Here is a 14156-nt window from a genome sequence, read left to right on the forward strand (position 1 = left end):
TTACTGATCTTACAGATTTATCTGTGTTATACAGACTGAGAGTCAGCCCAGCTACTGATGTTACAGATTTATCTGTTTTATACAGACTGAGAGTGAGCCCAGTTTCTGATGTTACAGATTTATCTGTTTTATACAGTCTGTGAGTGAGCCCAGTTTCTGTTGTTACAGATTTATCTGTTTTATACAGTCTGAGAGTGAGACCGGTTTCTGATGTGACAGATTTATCTGTTTTATACAGTCTGAGAGTGAGACCGGTTTCTGATGTGACAGATTTATCTGTTTTATACAGTCTGAGAGTGAGACCGGTTTCTGATGTGACAGATTTATCTGTTTTATTAAGTCTGTGAGTGAGCCCACTTACTGATGTTACAGATTTATCAGTTTTATCCAGTCTGCCAGTGAGCCCAGTTTCTGTTGTTACAGATTTATCTGTTTTATCCAGTCTGAGAGTGAGCCCACTTACTGATGTTACAGATTTATCTGTTTTATCCAGTCTGAGAGTGAGTCCAGCTACTGATGTTACAGATTTATCTGTTTTATACAGTCTGAGAGTGAGCCCAGTTTCTGATGTTACAGATTTATCTGTTTTATACAGTCTGAGAGTGAGCCCAGTTTCTGATGTTACAGATTTATCTGTTTTATCCAGTCTGAGAGTGACCCCAGTTACTGATGTTACAGATTTGTCTGTTTTATCTAGTCTGAGAGTGATCCCACTTTTTGATGTTACAGGTTTATCTGTTTTATAAAGTCTGGGAGTGAGCCCAGTTACTGATCTTACAGATTTATCTGTGTTATACAGACTGAGAGTCAGCCCAGTTTCTGATGTTACAGATTTATCTGTTTTACACAGTCTGAGAGTCAGCCCAGTTTCTGATATTACAGATTTATCTGTTTTAGACAGACTGAGAGTGAGCCCAGTTACTGATGTTACAGATTTATCTGTTTTATCTAGTCTGAGAGTGAGCTCAGTTACTGATGTTACAGATTTATCTGTTTTATACAGTCTGAAAGTGAGCTCAGTTACTGATGTGACAGATTTATTTGTTTTATAATGTCTGAGAGTGAGTCCAGTTACTGATGTTACATATTTCTCTGTTTTATACAGTCTGAGAGTGAGCCCAGTTTCTGATGTTACAGATTTATCTGTTTTATCCAGTCTGAGAGTGACCCCAGTTACTGATGTTACAGATTTGTCTGTTTTATCTAGTCTGAGAGTGATCCCACTTTTTGATGTTACAGGTTTATCTGTTTTATAAAGTCTGGGAGTGAGCCCAGTTACTGATCTTACAGATTTATCTGTGTTATACAGACTGAGAGTCAGCCCAGTTTCTGATGTTACAGATTTATCTGTTTTACACAGTCTGAGAGTCAGCCCAGTTTCTGATATTACAGATTTATCTGTTTTAGACAGACTGAGAGTGAGCCCAGTTACTGATGTTACAGATTTATCTGTTTTATCTAGTCTGAGAGTGAGCTCAGTTACTGATGTTACAGATTTATCTGTTTTATACAGTCTGAAAGTGAGCTCAGTTACTGATGTGACAGATTTATTTGTTTTATAATGTCTGAGAGTGAGTCCAGTTACTGATGTTACAGATTTATTTGTTTTATACAATCTGAGAGTGAGCCCAGTTACTGACCTTACATATTTATCTGTTTTATACAGTTTGAGAGTGAGCCCAGTTACTGATGTTACAGATTTGTCTGTTTTATACAATCTGAGAGTGAGCCCAGTTACTGATGTTACAGATTTATTTGTTTTATACAATCTGAGAGTGAGCCCAGTTACTGATGTTACAGATTTATCTGTTTTATACAGTCTGAGAGTGAGCCCAGTTACTGATGTTACAGATTTATCTGTTTTATACAATCTGAGAGTGAGCCCAGTTACTGATGTTACAGATTTATCTGTTTTATACAGTTTGTGAGTGAACCCAGTTACTGATGTTACAGATTTGTCTGTTTTATACAATTTGAGAGTGAGCCCAGTTACTGATGTTACAGATTTATCTGTTTGATACAGTCTGAGAGTGAGCCCAGTTACTCATGTCACTGATTTATCTGTTTTGTACAGTTTCAGAGTGAGCCCAGTTACTGATGTTACAGATTTATCTGTTTTAAGAAGAATGAGAGTGAGCCCAGTTTCTGATGCTGCAGATTTATCTGTTTTATGAACTCTTAGGTTGAGCCCATTTTTCTACATTCTGAGAGTGAGCCCAGTTACTGATCTTACAGATTGATCTGTTTTATAAAGTCTGAGAGTGAGCCCAGTTACTGATGTTACAGATTTATCAGTTTTGTACAATCAGAGAGTGAGCCCAGTTACTGATGTTACAGATTTATCTGTTTTATAATGTCTGAGAGTGAGCCCAGTTACTCATGTTACTGATTTATCTGTTTTGTAATGTCTGAGAGTGAGCCCAGTTACTAATGTAACTGATATAACTGTTTTATACAATCTGAGAGTGAGCTCAGTTACTGATGTTCCAGATTTATCTGTTTTATACAGTCTGAAAGTGAGCTCAGTTACTGATGTGACAGATTTATTTGTTTTATAATGTCTGAGAGTGAGTCCAGTTACTGATGTTACAGATTTATCTGTTTTATGCAGTTTGAGAGTGAGCCCAGTTACTGATGTGACAGATTTGTCTGTTTTATCCAGTCTGAGAGTGACCCCAGTTCCTGATGTTACAGATTTGTCTGTTTTATCTAGTCTGAGAGTGATCCCACTTTTTGATGTTACAGGTTTATCTGTTTTATAAAGTCTGGGAGTGAGCCCAGTTTCTGATGTTACAGATTTATCTGTTTTATACAGTCTGAGAGTCAGCCCAGTTTCTGATATTACAGATTTATCTGTTTTAGACAGACTGAGAGTGAGCCCAGTTACTGATGTTACAGATTTATCTGTTTTATCTAGTCTGAGAGTGAGCTCAGTTACTGATGTTACAGATTTATCTGTTTTATACAGTCTGAAAGTGAGCTCAGTTACTGATGTGACAGATTTATTTGTTTTATAATGTCTGAGAGTGAGTCCAGTTACTGATGTTACAGATTTCTCTGTTTTATACAGTTTGAGAGTGAGCCCAGTTACTGATGTTACAGATTTGTCTGTTTTATACAATCTGAGAGTGAGCCCAGTTACTGAAGTTACAGATTTATTTGTTTTATACAATCTGAGAGTGAGCCCAGTTACTGATGTTACATATTTATCTGTTTTATACAGTCTGAGAGTGAGCCCAGTTACTGATGTTACAGATTTATCTGTTTTATACAATCTGAGAGTGAGCCCAGTTACTGATGTTACAGATTTATCTGTTTTATACAGTTTGTGAGTGAGCCCAGTTACTGATGTTACAGATTTGTCTGTTTTATACAATTTGTGAGTGAGCCCAGTTACTGATGTTACAGATTTAACTGTTTTATACAATCTGAGAGTGAGCCCAGTTACTGATGTTACAGATTTATCTGTTTTATACAGTTTGTGAGTGAGCCCAGTTACTGATGTTACAGATTTATCTGTTTTATACAGTTTGTGAGTGAGCCAAGTTACTGATGTTACAGATTTGTCTGTTTTATACAATCTGAGAGTGAGCCCAGTTACTGATGTTACAGATTTATCTGTTTGATACAGTCTGAGAGTGAGCCCAGTTACTGATGTTACAGATTTATCTGTTTTATACAGTTTGTGAGTGAGCCAAGTTACTGATGTTACAGATTTGTCTGTTTTATACAATCTGAGAGTGAGCCCAGTTACTGATGTTACAGATTTGTCTGTTTTATACAATCTGAGAGTGAGCCCAGTTACTGATGTTACAGATTTATCTGTTTGATACAGTCTGAAAGTGAGCCCAGTTACTCATGTCACTGATTTATCTGTTTTGTACAGTTTCAGAGTGAGCCCAGTTACTGATGTTACAGATTTATCTGTTTTAAGAAGAATGAGAGTGAGCCCAGTTTCTGATGCTACAGATTTATCTGTTTTATGAACTCTTAGGGTGAGCCCAGTTTTCTACATTCTGAGATGAGCCCAGTTACTGATCTTACAGATTGATCTGTTTTATAAAGTCTGAGAGTGAGCCCAGTTACTGATGTTACAGATTTATCAGTTTTGTACGATCAGAGAGTGAGCCCAGTTACTGATGTTACAGATTTATCTGTTTTATAATGTCTGAGAGTGAGCCCAGTTACTCATGTTACTGATTTATCTGTTTTGTACAATCTGAGAGTGAGCCCAGTTACTGATGTTACTGATTTATCTGTTTTGTAATGTCTGAGAGTGAGCCCAGTTACTGATGTAACTGATATATCTGTTTTATACAATCTGAGAGTGAGCTCAGTTACTGATGTTCCAGATTTATCTGTTTTATACAATTTGAGAGTGAGCCCAGTTACTGATGTTACAGATTTATCTGTTTTATACAGTCTGAGAGTGAGCCCAGTTACTCATGTTACAGATTTATCTGTTTTATACAGTCTGAGAGTGAGCCCAGTTACTCATGTCACTGATTTATCTGTTTTGTCCAGTTTCAGAGTGAGCCCAGTTTCTGATGTTACAGATTTATCTGTTTTATGCAGTCTGAGAGTGAGCCCAGTTACTGATGTTACAGATTTATCTGTTTTATTCAGACTGAGAGTGAGCCCAGTTCCTGATGTTACAGATTTATCTGTTTTATACAGTCTGAGAGTGAGCCCAGTTACTGATGTTACAGATTTATCTGTTTTATCTAGTCTACGCGTTAGCCCAGTTTCTGATGTTACAGAATTATCTGTTTAATACAGTCTCAAAGTGAGCCCAGCTACTGATGTTACAGATTTATCTGTTTCATACAGACTGAGAGTGAGCCCTTTTACTGATGTTACAGATTTATCTGTTTTATCTAGTCTGAGAGTAAGCCCAATTTCTGATGTTGCAGATTTATCTGCTTTCTACAGACTGAGAGTGAGCCCAGTAACTGATGTTACAGATTTATCTGTTTTATCTAGTCTGAGAGTGAGCCCAGTTACTGATGTCACAAAATAATCTGCTTTATTAAGTCTGAGAGTAAGCCCAGTTTCTGATGTTAAAGATTTATCTATTTTGTACTGTCTGAGAATGAGCCCAGTTTCTGATGTTACATATTTATCTGTTTTATACATTCTGAGAGTGAGCCCAGTTACTGATGTTACAGATTTATCTGTTTTATACAGACTGAGAGTGAGCCCAGTTTCTGATGTTACAGATTTATCTGTTTTATCAAGTCTGAGAGTGAGCCCAGTTTCTGATGTTACTGATTTATCTGTTTTATACAGTCTGAGAGTGATCACAGTTACTGATGTTACAGATTTATCTGTTTTATCTAGTCCGAGAGTGAGCCCAGTTACTGATGTCACAGACTTATCTGTTTTATACAGTCTGAGAGTGAGCCCAGTTATTGATGTTCCAGATTTATCTGTTTTATAAAGTTTGAGAGTGAGCCCAGTTACTGATGTTACAGATTTATCTGTTTCATACAGTCTGAGAGTGAGCCCAGTTACTGATGGAACAGATTTATCTGATTTATCCAGTCTGAGAGTGAGCGCAGTTTCTAATGTGACAGATTTATCTGTTTTATAAAGTCTGTGAGTGAGCCCAGTTACTGATGTGACAGATTTATCTGTTTTATAAAGTCTGTGAGTGAGCCCAGTTACTGATGTTACAGATTTATCTGTTTTATCCAGTCTGCCAGTGAGCCCACTTGCTGATGTTACAGATTTATCTGTTTTATCTAATCTGAGACTGAGCCCAGTTACTGATGTTACAGATTTATCTGTTTTATACAGTCTGAGAGTGAGCCGAGTTACTGATGTTACAGATTTATCTGTTTTATCCAGTCTGAGAGTGAGCCCAGTTTCTGTTGTTACAGATTTATCTGTTTTATCTAGTCTGAGAGTGAGCCCAGTTACTGATGTTACAGATTTATCTGTTTTATACAGTCTGAGAGTGAGCCGAGTTACTGATGTTACAGATTTATCTGTTTTATCCAGTCTGAGAGTGAGCCCACTTTCTGATGTTACAGATTTATCTGTTTTATCTAGTCTGAGAGTGAGCCCAGTTACTGATGTTACAGATTTATCTGTTTTATAAAGTCTGTGAGTGAGCGCAGTTTCTAATGTGACAGATTTATCTGTTTTATAAAGTCTGTGAGTGAGTCCAGTTACTGATGTGACAGATTTATCTGTTTTATCCAGTCTGAGAGTGAGACCAGTTTCTGATGTTACAGATTTATCTGTTTTATCCAGTCTGCCAGTGAGCCCTGTTTCTGATGTTACAGAATTATCTGTTTTATCTAGTGTGAGAGTGAGCGCAGTTTCTAATGTGACAGATTTATCTGTTTTATAAAGTCTGTGAGTGAGCCCAGTTACTGATGTTACAGATTTATCTGTTTTATACAGTCTGAGAGTGAGCCGAGTTACTGATGGAACAGATTTATCTGTTTTATCCAGTCTGAGAGTGAGACCAGTTTCTGATGTTACAGATTTATCTGTTTTATCTAGTCTGAGAGTGAGCCCAGTTACTGATGTTACAGATTTATCTGTTTTATCTAGTCTGAGAGTGAGCCCAGTTACTGATGTTACAGATTTATCTGTTTTATACAGTCTGAGAGTGAGCCGAGTTACTGATGTGACAGATTTATTTGTTTTATAATGTCTGAGAGTGAGTCCAGTTACTGATGTTACATATTTCTCTGTTTTATACAGTTTGAGAGTGAGCACAGTTACTGATGTGACAGATTTATTTGTTTTATAATGTCTGAGAGTGAGTCCAGTTACTGACCTTACATATTTATCTGTTTTATACAGTTTGAGAGTGAGCCCAGTTACTGATGTTACAGATTTGTCTGTTTTATACAATCTGAGAGTGAGCCCAGTTACTGATGTTACAGATTTATTTGTTTTATACAATCTGAGAGTGAGCCCAGTTACTGATGTTACAGATTTATCTGTTTTATACAGTCTGAGAGTGAGCCCAGTTACTGATGTTACAGATTTATCTGTTTTATACAATCTGAGAGTGAGCCCAGTTACTGATGTTACAGATTTATCTGTTTTATACAGTTTGTGAGTGAACCCAGTTACTGATGTTACAGATTTGTCTGTTTTATACAATTTGAGAGTGAGCCCAGTTACTGATGTTACAGATTTATCTGTTTGATACAGTCTGAGAGTGAGCCCAGTTACTCATGTCACTGATTTATCTGTTTTGTACAGTTTCAGAGTGAGCCCAGTTACTGATGTTACAGATTTATCTGTTTTAAGAAGAATGAGAGTGAGCCCAGTTTCTGATGCTGCAGATTTATCTGTTTTATGAACTCTTAGGTTGAGCCCATTTTTCTACATTCTGAGAGTGAGCCCAGTTACTGATCTTACAGATTGATCTGTTTTATAAAGTCTGAGAGTGAGCCCAGTTACTGATGTTACAGATTTATCAGTTTTGTACAATCAGAGAGTGAGCCCAGTTACTGATGTTACAGATTTATCTGTTTTATAATGTCTGAGAGTGAGCCCAGTTACTCATGTTACTGATTTATCTGTTTTGTAATGTCTGAGAGTGAGCCCAGTTACTAATGTAACTGATATAACTGTTTTATACAATCTGAGAGTGAGCTCAGTTACTGATGTTCCAGATTTATCTGTTTTATACAGTCTGAAAGTGAGCTCAGTTCCTGATGTGACAGATTTATTTGTTTTATAATGTCTGAGAGTGAGTCCAGTTACTGATGTTACAGATTTATCTGTTTTATGCAGTTTGAGAGTGAGCCCAGTTACTGATGTGACAGATTTATCTGTTTTATCCAGTCTGAGAGTGATCCCACTTTTTGATGTTACAGGTTTATCTGTTTTATAAAGTCTGGGAGTGAGCCCAGTTTCTGATGTTACAGATTTATCTGTTTTATACAGTCTGAGAGTCAGCCCAGTTTCTGATATTACAGATTTATCTGTTTTAGACAGACTGAGAGTGAGCCCAGTTACTGATGTTACAGATTTATCTGTTTTATCTAGTCTGAGAGTGAGCTCAGTTACTGATGTTACAGATTTATCTGTTTTATACAGTCTGAAAGTGAGCTCAGTTACTGATGTGACAGATTTATTTGTTTTATAATGTCTGAGAGTGAGTCCAGTTACTGATGTTACAGATTTCTCTGTTTTATACAGTTTGAGAGTGAGCCCAGTTACTGATGTTACAGATTTATCTATTTGATAAAGTCTGAGATTGATCCCAGTTACTGACCTTACATATTTATCTGTTTTATACAGTTTGAGAGTGAGCCCAGTTACTGATGTTACAGATTTGTCTGTTTTATACAATCTGAGAGTGAGCCCAGTTACTGAAGTTACAGATTTATTTGTTTTATACAATCTGAGAGTGAGCCCAGTTACTGATGTTACATATTTATCTGTTTTATACAGTCTGAGAGTGAGCCCAGTTACTGATGTTACAGATTTATCTGTTTTATACAATCTGAGAGTGAGCCCAGTTACTGATGTTACAGATTTATCTGTTTTATACAGTTTGTGAGTGAGCCCAGTTACTGATGTTACAGATTTGTCTGTTTTATACAATTTGTGAGTGAGCCCAGTTACTGATGTTACAGATTTAACTGTTTTATACAATCTGAGAGTGAGCCCAGTTACTGATGTTACAGATTTATCTGTTTTATACAGTTTGTGAGTGAGCCCAGTTACTGATGTTACAGATTTATCTGTTTTATACAGTTTGTGAGTGAGCCAAGTTACTGATGTTACAGATTTGTCTGTTTTATACAATCTGAGAGTGAGCCCAGTTACTGATGTTACAGATTTATCTGTTTGATACAGTCTGAGAGTGAGCCCAGTTACTGATGTTACAGATTTATCTGTTTTATACAGTTTGTGAGTGAGCCAAGTTACTGATGTTACAGATTTGTCTGTTTTATACAATCTGAGAGTGAGCCCAGTTACTGATGTTACAGATTTGTCTGTTTTATACAATCTGAGAGTGAGCCCAGTTACTGATGTTACAGATTTATCTGTTTGATACAGTCTGAAAGTGAGCCCAGTTACTCATGTCACTGATTTATCTGTTTTGTACAGTTTCAGAGTGAGCCCAGTTACTGATGTTACAGATTTATCTGTTTTAAGAAGAATGAGAGTGAGCCCAGTTTCTGATGCTACAGATTTATCTGTTTTATGAACTCTTAGGGTGAGCCCAGTTTTCTACATTCTGAGATGAGCCCAGTTACTGATCTTACAGATTGATCTGTTTTATAAAGTCTGAGAGTGAGCCCAGTTACTGATGTTACAGATTTATCAGTTTTGTACGATCAGAGAGTGAGCCCAGTTACTGATGTTACAGATTTATCTGTTTTATAATGTCTGAGAGTGAGCCCAGTTACTCATGTTACTGATTTATCTGTTTTGTACAATCTGAGAGTGAGCCCAGTTACTGATGTTACTGATTTATCTGTTTTGTAATGTCTGAGAGTGAGCCCAGTTACTGATGTAACTGATATATCTGTTTTATACAATCTGAGAGTGAGCTCAGTTACTGATGTTCCAGATTTATCTGTTTTATACAATTTGAGAGTGAGCCCAGTTACTGATGTTACAGATTTATCTGTTTTATACAGTCTGAGAGTGAGCCCAGTTACTCATGTTACAGATTTATCTGTTTTATACAGTCTGAGAGTGAGCCCAGTTACTCATGTCACTGATTTATCTGTTTTGTCCAGTTTCAGAGTGAGCCCAGTTTCTGATGTTACAGATTTATCTGTTTTATGCAGTCTGAGAGTGAGCCCAGTTACTGATGTTACAGATTTATCTGTTTTATTCAGACTGAGAGTGAGCCCAGTTCCTGATGTTACAGATTTATCTGTTTTATACAGTCTGAGAGTGAGCCCAGTTACTGATGTTACAGATTTATCTGTTTTATCTAGTCTACGCGTTAGCCCAGTTTCTGATGTTACAGAATTATCTGTTTAATACAGTCTCAAAGTGAGCCCAGCTACTGATGTTACAGATTTATCTGTTTCATACAGACTGAGAGTGAGCCCTTTTACTGATGTTACAGATTTATCTGTTTTATCTAGTCTGAGAGTAAGCCCAATTTCTGATGTTGCAGATTTATCTGCTTTCTACAGACTGAGAGTGAGCCCAGTAACTGATGTTACAGATTTATCTGTTTTATCTAGTCTGAGAGTGAGCCCAGTTACTGATGTCACAAAATAATCTGCTTTATTAAGTCTGAGAGTAAGCCCAGTTTCTGATGTTAAAGATTTATCTATTTTGTACTGTCTGAGAATGAGCCCAGTTTCTGATGTTACATATTTATCTGTTTTATACATTCTGAGAGTGAGCCCAGTTACTGATGTTACAGATTTATCTGTTTTATACAGACTGAGAGTGAGCCCAGTTTCTGATGTTACAGATTTATCTGTTTTATCAAGTCTGAGAGTGAGCCCAGTTTCTGATGTTACTGATTTATCTGTTTTATACAGTCTGAGAGTGATCACAGTTACTGATGTTACAGATTTATCTGTTTTATCTAGTCCGAGAGTGAGCCCAGTTACTGATGTCACAGACTTATCTGTTTTATACAGTCTGAGAGTGAGCCCAGTTATTGATGTTCCAGATTTATCTGTTTTATAAAGTTTGAGAGTGAGCCCAGTTACTGATGTTACAGATTTATCTGTTTCATACAGTCTGAGAGTGAGCCCAGTTACTGATGGAACAGATTTATCTGATTTATCCAGTCTGAGAGTGAGCGCAGTTTCTAATGTGACAGATTTATCTGTTTTATAAAGTCTGTGAGTGAGCCCAGTTACTGATGTGACAGATTTATCTGTTTTATAAAGTCTGTGAGTGAGCCCAGTTACTGATGTTACAGATTTATCTGTTTTATCCAGTCTGCCAGTGAGCCCACTTGCTGATGTTACAGATTTATCTGTTTTATCTAATCTGAGACTGAGCCCAGTTACTGATGTTACAGATTTATCTGTTTTATACAGTCTGAGAGTGAGCCGAGTTACTGATGTTACAGATTTATCTGTTTTATCCAGTCTGAGAGTGAGCCCAGTTTCTGTTGTTACAGATTTATCTGTTTTATCTAGTCTGAGAGTGAGCCCAGTTACTGATGTTACAGATTTATCTGTTTTATACAGTCTGAGAGTGAGCCGAGTTACTGATGTTACAGATTTATCTGTTTTATCCAGTCTGAGAGTGAGCCCACTTTCTGATGTTACAGATTTATCTGTTTTATCTAGTCTGAGAGTGAGCCCAGTTACTGATGTTACAGATTTATCTGTTTTATAAAGTCTGTGAGTGAGCGCAGTTTCTAATGTGACAGATTTATCTGTTTTATAAAGTCTGTGAGTGAGTCCAGTTACTGATGTGACAGATTTATCTGTTTTATCCAGTCTGAGAGTGAGACCAGTTTCTGATGTTACAGATTTATCTGTTTTATCCAGTCTGCCAGTGAGCCCTGTTTCTGATGTTACAGAATTATCTGTTTTATCTAGTGTGAGAGTGAGCGCAGTTTCTAATGTGACAGATTTATCTGTTTTATAAAGTCTGTGAGTGAGCCCAGTTACTGATGTTACAGATTTATCTGTTTTATACAGTCTGAGAGTGAGCCGAGTTACTGATGGAACAGATTTATCTGTTTTATCCAGTCTGAGAGTGAGACCAGTTTCTGATGTTACAGATTTATCTGTTTTATCTAGTCTGAGAGTGAGCCCAGTTACTGATGTTACAGATTTATCTGTTTTATCTAGTCTGAGAGTGAGCCCAGTTACTGATGTTACAGATTTATCTGTTTTATACAGTCTGAGAGTGAGCCGAGTTACTGATGGAACAGATTTATCTGTTTTATCCAGTCTGAGAGTGAGACCAGTTTCTGATGTTACAGATTTATCTGTTTTATACAGTCTGAGAGTGAGCCCAGTTACTGATGTTCCAGATTTATCTGTTTTATAAAGTTTGAGAGTGAGCCCAGTTACTGATGTTCCAGATTTATCTGTTTTATAAAGTTTGAGAGTGAGCCCAGTTATTGATGTTCCAGATATATCTGTTTTCTAAAGTTTGAGAGTGAGCTCAGTTATTGATGTTACAGATTTATCTGTTTTGTAAAGTTGGGAGTGAGCCTAGTTACTGACGCTCCAGATTTATCTGTTTTATAAAGTTTGAGAGTGAGCCCAGTTATTGATGTTCCAGATTGAAATGTTTTATAAAGTTTGAGAGTGATCCCAGTTATTGATGTTACAGATTTATCTGTTTTATAAAGTTTGAGAGTGAGCCCAGTTTCTGATCTTACAGATTTTTCTGTTTTATCTAGTCTGAGAGTGAGCCCAGTTACTGATGTTACAGATTTATCTGTTTTATACAGTCAGCAAGTGAGCCCAGTTTCTGATGTGACAGATTTATCTGTTTTATACAGTCTGAGAGTGAGCCCAGTTTCTGATGTTACAGATTTATCTGTTTTATCTGGTCTGAGAGTGAGCCCAGTTACTGATGTCACAGACTTATCTGTTTTATACAGTCTTGGAGGAAGCCCAGTTATTGATGTTACAGATTTATCTGTTTCATAAAGTTTGAGATGAGCCCAGTTATTGATGTTACAGATTTATCTGTTTTATCCAGTCTGCCAGTGAGCCTTGTTTCTGATTTTACAGAATTATCTGTTTTATACAGTCTGAGAGTGAGCGCAGTTTCTAATGTGACAGATTTATCTGTTTTATAAAGTCTGTGAGTGAGCCCAGTTACTGATGTGACAGATTTATCTGTTTTATAAAGTTTGAGAGTGAGCCCAGTTTCTGATGATACAGATTTATCTGTTTTATCTAGTCTGTGAGTGAGCCCAGTTTCTGTTGTTACAGATTTATCTGTTTTATCTACTCTGAGAGTGAGCCCAGTTACTGATGTTACAGATTTATCTGTTTTATAAAGTCTGTGAGTGAGCCCAGATACTGATGTGACAGATTTATCTGTTTTATCCAGTCTGCCAGTGAGCCCAGTTTCTGATGTTACAGATTTATCTGTTTTATCTAGTCTGAGAGTGAGCCCAAGTTCTGATGTTACAGATTTATCTGTTTTATACAGTCTGAGAGTGAGCCGAGTTACTGATGGAACAGATTTATCTGTTTTATCCAGTCTGAGAGTGAGACCAGTTTCTGATGTGACAGATTTATCTGTTTTATTAAGTCTGTGAGTGAGCCCAGTTTCTGATGTTACAGATTTATCTGTTTTATCCAGTCTGCCAGTGAGCCCTGTTTCTGATGTGACAGATTTATCTGTTTTATCTAGTCGGAGAGTGAGCCTAGTTACTGATGTTCCAGATTTATCTGTTATATACAGTCTGAGAGTGACCCTCGTTACTGATGTTACAGATTTATCTGTTTTATACAGTCTGAGAGTGAGCCCAGTTATTGATGTTACAGATTTATCTGTTTTATAAAGTTTGAGAGTGAGCCCAGTTACTGATGTTCCAGATTTATCTGTTTTATAAATTTTGAGAGTGAGCCCAGTTATTGATGTTCCAGATATATCTGTTCTATAAAGTTTGAGAGTGAGCCCAGTTATTGATGTTACAGATTTATCTGTTTTATGCAGACATAGAGTGAGCCCAGTTTCTGATGTTCCAGATTTATCTGTTTTATCCAGTCTGCCAGTGAGCCCTGTTTCTGATGTTACAGATTTATCTGTTTTATAAAGTTGGGAGTGAGCCTAGTTACTGACGCTCCAGATTTATCTGTTTTATAAAGTTTGAGAGTGAGCCCAGTTATTGATATTCCAGATTGAAATGCTTTATAAAGTTTCAGAGTGATCCCAGTTATTGATGTTACAGATTTATCTGTTTTATAAAGTTTGAGAGTGAGCCCAGTTTCTGATCTTACAGATTTATCAGTTTTATCTAGTCTGAGAGTGAGCCCAGTTACTGATGTTACAGATTTATCTGTTATATCAAGTCTGAGAGTGCGCCCAGTTTCTGATGTTACAGATTTATCTGTTTTATCAAGTCTAAGAGTCAGCCCAGTTTCTGATGTTACAGATTTATCTGTTTTATCAAGTCTGAGAGTGAGCCCAGTTTCTGATGTTGCAGATTTATCTGTTTTATCAAGGCTAAGAGTGAGCCCAGTTACTGATGTTACAGATTTATCTGTTTT

General features: G+C 36.8%; 1 protein-coding gene across 1 annotated transcript in view; it reads left to right on the forward strand.

The window, feature by feature from the left end:
• Positions 1 to 14156, forward strand: part of tgfb3 (transforming growth factor, beta 3) — a 516259-nt gene that overhangs the window by 121539 nt on the left and 380564 nt on the right. The window lies entirely within an intron of this gene.

The sequence above is a fragment of the Heterodontus francisci genome, chromosome 9, assembly GCF_036365525.1.
Source record: "Heterodontus francisci isolate sHetFra1 chromosome 9, sHetFra1.hap1, whole genome shotgun sequence".
Classification (NCBI taxonomy): Eukaryota; Metazoa; Chordata; class Chondrichthyes; order Heterodontiformes; family Heterodontidae; genus Heterodontus; species Heterodontus francisci.